General features: G+C 34.4%; 1 long non-coding RNA gene across 3 annotated transcripts; it reads left to right on the top strand.

The window, feature by feature from the left end:
* The first annotated feature begins 1,533 nt into the window (after positions 1 to 1,533).
* Positions 1,534 to 5,793, top strand: LOC121417308. 3 transcript variants are annotated; one of them, XR_005970338.1, is made up of 4 exons: positions 1,534 to 1,833; positions 2,629 to 2,659; positions 2,972 to 3,181; positions 4,183 to 5,793. It is a non-coding gene; the product is annotated as an uncharacterized LOC121417308 (long non-coding RNA). The 3 variants fall into 3 exon arrangements; XR_005970337.1 differs by having other exon boundaries at positions 2,629 to 2,712; XR_005970339.1 differs by lacking the exon at positions 2,629 to 2,659.
* Positions 5,794 to 6,025: the final 232 nt, after the last annotated feature.

The raw sequence follows: 6,025 nt of genomic DNA, 5'->3' as shown, positions 1-6,025 counted from the left end.
TATATGCATTATACATCCTAGTCTTCCTCTTTTATCACTTTTTCATCAAAATTTACCTTTTTTATTAGCTTTTACAAATTAAAAACTTTAAAAAATTATAAAATGAATTAATCTGGCAAAAAAATTAAAGAATATTGAAAAGAGAATATGGTTACTAGGGAAAATAATGTTGCTAGGCAACGATTTTGAAATCAAATATGTATGAAATATATATTTGGTTGCTAGGCATTATCATATCATTCAATCTGTAGTGATCTTATCCTTGTAAATTCTATATTTATATATAAATTAGTATAACTAATTAACAAATCTAAATAATAAGTTGCTGCTTTGCATTTATCACAAAAATGGGTGTGGCCTATTCAAGGCTGGTTTCCATGGTGAAGCTACACTCTGGGACACTTTTAACTCTCAGTTCTGAAAAATTCAGAAAATTTCGAGTGCCCCCCCCCCCGGGTTTGATCCTCTCTCCACTCAAATGTAGGGTTCTTGGAAGTAACCCCCCCCTCAAGCCAATAAATAGTTTATACCCCTAAAATACAGTAGGTAATATACGGGAATATATAAAGGCCAATTTCATCCTCTCTCCAATCAAATGTAAGGTTCTTGGAAGTACCCCCCCCCCTCAAGCCAAAAAATAGTTTATACCCCTAAAACCCAGTAGGTGCAATATATAGGCCAATTTGATCGCCTTTCCACTCAAATGTAGGGTTTATTGGAAGTACCCCCCCCCCCTCAAACCAAAAAATAGTTTATACCCCTAAAACCCAGTAGGTACGATACGGGAATATATACACCGGTATAGACCAATTTCACCCCCTCTCCAATTAAATATAGGGTTTATACCCACCCCCAGCCAAAAACATGGTTTATACCCCTAAAACCCAGTAGGTACAATTTGGTAGTATATATATATATGCCAATTGATCCTCTCTCCACTCAAATGTAGGGTTCTTAGAAGTAACCCCCCCCTCAAGCCAATAAATAGTTTATACCCCTAAAATCCAGTAGGTACAATACGGGAATATATATAGGCCAATTCAATCCTCTCTCCTATATCAAATGTAAGGTTCTTGGAAGTACCCCCCCCCCCTCAAGCCAAAAAAATGTTTATACCCCTCAAACCCAGTAGGTACAATACGGTAGTATATATATTATGCCATTTTTATCCCCTCTCCAATCAAATGTAGGGTTCTTGGAAGTACTCCCCCCCCTCATGCCAAGACATAATTTATACCTCTCAAACCCAGTAGGTGCAATATATGTAGGCCAATTTGATCGCCTTTCCACTCAAATGTAGGGTTTATTGGAAGTACCCCCCCCCCTTCTAGCCAAAACATAATTTATACCCCTCAAACCCAGTAGGTACGTGCAATATATATAGGCCAATTTGATCCCCTTTCCACTCAAATGTAGGGTTCTTGGAAGTACCCCCCCCCCAAGCCAAAAAATAGTTTATACCCCTAAAACCCAGTAGGTACGATACAGGAATATATATAGACCAATTTCACCCCCTCTCCAATAAGATAAAGGCCCGAATTCACGAAAAACCTAGCTCCTGGTTTTTGGTGGTTTAAACCCCCTCCTGGTTTAAACCCCGAGCTGGGTTTTTCATTTACGTTTCACGAAAGAGGTTTAAACCCCGAGGGGGTTTAAATGCGTCATAAAACGTCATGAAACGTCATATTTTTTAGTCTGCTCTTAGATGTGGTTTAAACCATGGTTTAATTTTACGAGCATGCGCACTTGAGGAGTTTGTGAAAAATCCGTGAAGCGAAGAAAATTTTTCTTGCGGTCCTGGACCTGACAAGTGGTCTTCTTGATTAGAAATTCGTAAGTATTCTTCTTTGAATTCGTAAAAAAATTCCCGCTTTCCTTCTCTGGAATATATTGATACGTTTTAAGCAGTTATATGAAATTGGTAGTGTTGTTTTTCATGATTGCGAACGAGGTTTTGGTATTGACAAGTCCAGACGATGCACTTTATCGTCGCGTGTGTATTGCCACAGTCCCATCCGTGCATTTAAGTGTTGGGATATTTTGTCGCTGTGTTGTTGAACGAATTGAAGGTGCTCAGCCGCGGGCCGGCTTAATTGTTTTATGAGCTTCACGAGGATATTTATATTATTATGCCATCTATATCTTGATTTGTCAATGTCAAGATGAAAACGAAATATCTAAATCTATATAATTTTTGTACTATTTGGTGCATTTTAAGAGGAGAAACTCAGAGTCAGAAAGAATTTTTTTTTCAATTTGATTTTGAATTTGCCTTGACTAAACTTCGTAGGCCTACTAAAAAGGCTAAATTGCATTTCAAATTCAAAATATACATTTGTAGATCGAGATCTACCTTTTTGCTTTCAGCACAGGCCAATTTTTGAGGCTGTAGGAATATTAAAGAGTTGATTACTCAAAATTTGGTCTAACTCTAAAGTCTTCACTTGCAAATAGAGAAAATAGAGCCCCCCCCCCACAAAAAAAAAACAGATTTAAGTCGTTAGGCCTAGGCCTAATTTTGAAAGGCATATTCCAGTTTCAAACAAATTAGAACAATGTTTTTTATTTATTTATCATTCACAGTGTTTACTGTGAGATTTTTTTTTTTATTTGACCATTGTTTCACAGAATTACATCGGCATCAGAGGTACCATACAGTGTAGGTCTTTATGGATTATCTCCATCTTCTTCACAGCTTTAAATTACTAAGAGGTATGATTATTAATTTGATTTACATTGTTTTGATTTGTTTAAAAGTATTATTGAAATGATTTAAGATATCGAACATGAAATATTTAGACTGAAGAAATGAAATGGCTTGAATGTAGTTTTTGTTAATCTCAGGAAGTAAATTAAGATTGCAGTAATTATATTGGCAGATCAAATCTACATGCACATGTACAGTTTGGAATGATTATAAAGATCACAAATTAAAAGAATTAAAAATAATATTCAACTCTTCTGCACACAGCTACCTTTCCCAAGACATTGTGGGCTACATGATGCTAAAAATCCATTGAAATCGTACAAGGATGGGCCATCTCGAGATCAGTATCGACTGTCAAAAGAAACCGTCACCAATATGCTGGAAGCCGAAATGAAGAGGGACACACAGCTCAGAGGATAGATCAACTTCCTGTTTATTTGCAGGTGTTGACAACTCTCCATTTTTATGCAGTGGGTAAGTAATTTAATTTTTCATAAATGATTATTGAATGTTTCTTGGCACTGTTAAATCTAAATGACTGAGATTGTTTCTATAATTTTAGGACTCCAGATAAAGCTGATGACATGACAATATCTAGAAATCAGAGAAGGAGGACATAAATAAGAGTATCATTTCAGCAACAGTCAAGTACCTATGAATTGCATAATTTAAAAATTCCAAAACTACCACAGCAGTAGTGAGGCTCTGCTTTTACAACTGTTATGTCAGGTTAGAGTTATAAATTTTGCCATTAACCCGTTGTAGAGCTTCATGAGGTTCACCAAACTTGTACACAAAATTTTGAAATTTTGAATATAAAATTATGCTAATTTATGCAAAATTTATTCATGCTAATTTATGCAAAATTCATAATCACAAAAAATGCTTCTGTATTTGTAGACCAATTTTGATTTTTTTTTTCATCCGTCTGGTAGAGCTACATGTACATGAGGGTCCCCAATTTTCCACACAGATTTTGAAATTTTGACTAGAAAATTATGTTAATTTATGCAGAATTTATTCATATTTCACAAAAATGCTTCTATGTCACTTCTCTATTAATTTCAATTCTGTTTCCTCAATTTCTGTCACAAATATAATTCACTAGTGACGACTTGGCTGAAATTAAAAATTGATGGTACATTGTTTGGGTACTGTACAACCCAATTATTTTTTTTTTACCTTTAATCAAAAGATGTGCAAAACTTCAAGGTAAAAAGTCATTAAAGCATTGGGCAAAAAATTATTCAATAGTTGTTTTTGAAGTCAGCACTGCTGCTATATTGAATCGCATAATGATGACGAGACTGCCAAAGGCGTTCCACTTGTTAAAATATATTGGAGAAAATTGTATGATATTTGTACAAGATGAATATTCATTGTTTAACATCTGTATGTGCTTCAATGAAATGTTTTAAATTACCTCAAAACAATCACCTCACCTATCAACCATATGGTTTGTTTTTATTTTACAGGATCATTTTAAAAGATGCATGGTGATGAGGCAGCAATATCGCAGTCATCAATGTGTCAGAAGCTAAAGCAAGAAGGAAGAGGCAATACATGAAGATTCCTACAAGAGAAGAAGTTGAAGCAACTCGGAGACAGTTCTATCTAACTGTTAGATTTCCAGGAGTGAAAGGTGCAATTGATGGGACACATGTCTACATCAAGAGCCGGGGGGGGGGGGGGGGATTGGGCCATATGCTTCTTATATACCCCTTCCAACTTCATGTGGAGAGGAATGCCTATAACAATGGCAAAAGCATTAAGAACATAGAAACACAGAGTTCATTTAAATTTATGAAGAATACTTTACTTCTTTATTTGTTAATAAATTGATTATTATAACCCTGTGATTCCTGCAGCTTAGCTTAAGTAACCTCTCTTTCTTTATTCAAAACATCCATTCGTAGTTTGTGCTCCTTCAAGCTCATATCGTGTCTTTCAATCTCATTTCATGCTCTTTCAATCTCATATCATGTTCTTTCACTCTCATCTTGTACTCTTTATTTATAAAGTCGAGACCATGTTTCTTCCATTGAACTTCAATTCTAATGGCATGCACTTCTACCAGCTCAAACTCTTCTGACAGATGATTCTTTTTTCTTTGAGATGGGTAATTCAAATTCCATTTTGCAGAACAAAGGTTTGTGGTATTGCTGCAGGGTTAAAATTCAATATTGAAATGCATTTAAGTACATAACATATAGTAACAGTACAGTTGTAAAACACATACTATAAATCATGTTGTCAAAGATGTATGTTGTTTAACGTACTGGTAACTCTCTACTTGATAGGTTCAGCTTCTGACACCAATGTACATTGTGTTTTCTGATTGTTCTCGGAACCATAAATTGAATTTTTGAAAACATTAAAGACTTAATTATAAAAATTTCTTTAAAAACAGACAACAATGCAATGCATTCTTTTCAGAAGTATACAATATTCAGTGCACAGTTCATTGAATTGCTTGAATCTGGTAACATCCATATATTGAAGCCCTTTTCATACTTCAAATGATTCACCCTCCCAGTTCAGTTTTATAAATCCCTCTTCACCTCTAAATACCTTACTACATATCTGTAGTATATTCAGATTATTTTGTGTGTACCAGTGTATTGTGCATCCAATTGATCTTGTAATTACATGTACTTGTACTTGATTTGGGGATCATGTTTAATTTGCTACAGTATTTAACATCTATTTCAACTACTTCTGATATATATATGAGTCTGGCCAAAAATATTCTGGCAGAAAGGGTCAATGGAAAAGGGAAAAACAGGCATGGTAATTTTAATGATACTAAATTACCTTGAAGAGGAATGCGATTTTGAAGAAATTCCACCAGTCTGGGAATGTTTCCTTGATACCTCAGACAAATGAATTTGTAGAATTTGTCCTTGTTGTGAAAGAAATAGATGAACTTCTGTTCTTTTGCAGATTTATAAATATCAACAATGTGTCACATTCATCTCAGTTGGGAGGGTTTTATTATTTTGTTTCAAGGAAAGTGATGAATACTCTTGATAATGTAATTATATTATGATTTGGGAAGTATTTTGAGAGGTCCACTATGTGAGATAGTTTTTATTCAAAAAAGCTTCAACTGGACATGGAGTTTTCACATTTGCAATCATTATTTGTGTATTAATTGCAACAAGCATAAAAAAGAAGAATGACCTTTCATTTTGTGAGGATGCATTTCCTAATTTAAGAACTGTTTATTTCAATAGATTATTAAACATATTTTTGTTTCATAAAATATCTAAAAGATAAATGTTCTTTACACGGTTGATTTATTGAGATATGTCTTTC

The sequence above is a fragment of the Lytechinus variegatus genome, chromosome 6 (genome assembly GCF_018143015.1).
Source record: "Lytechinus variegatus isolate NC3 chromosome 6, Lvar_3.0, whole genome shotgun sequence".
NCBI classification, from domain to species: domain Eukaryota; kingdom Metazoa; phylum Echinodermata; class Echinoidea; order Temnopleuroida; family Toxopneustidae; genus Lytechinus; species Lytechinus variegatus.
The sequence above is the reverse complement of the archived record's forward strand: the minus strand, read 5'-3'. Positions and strand labels throughout refer to the sequence as shown.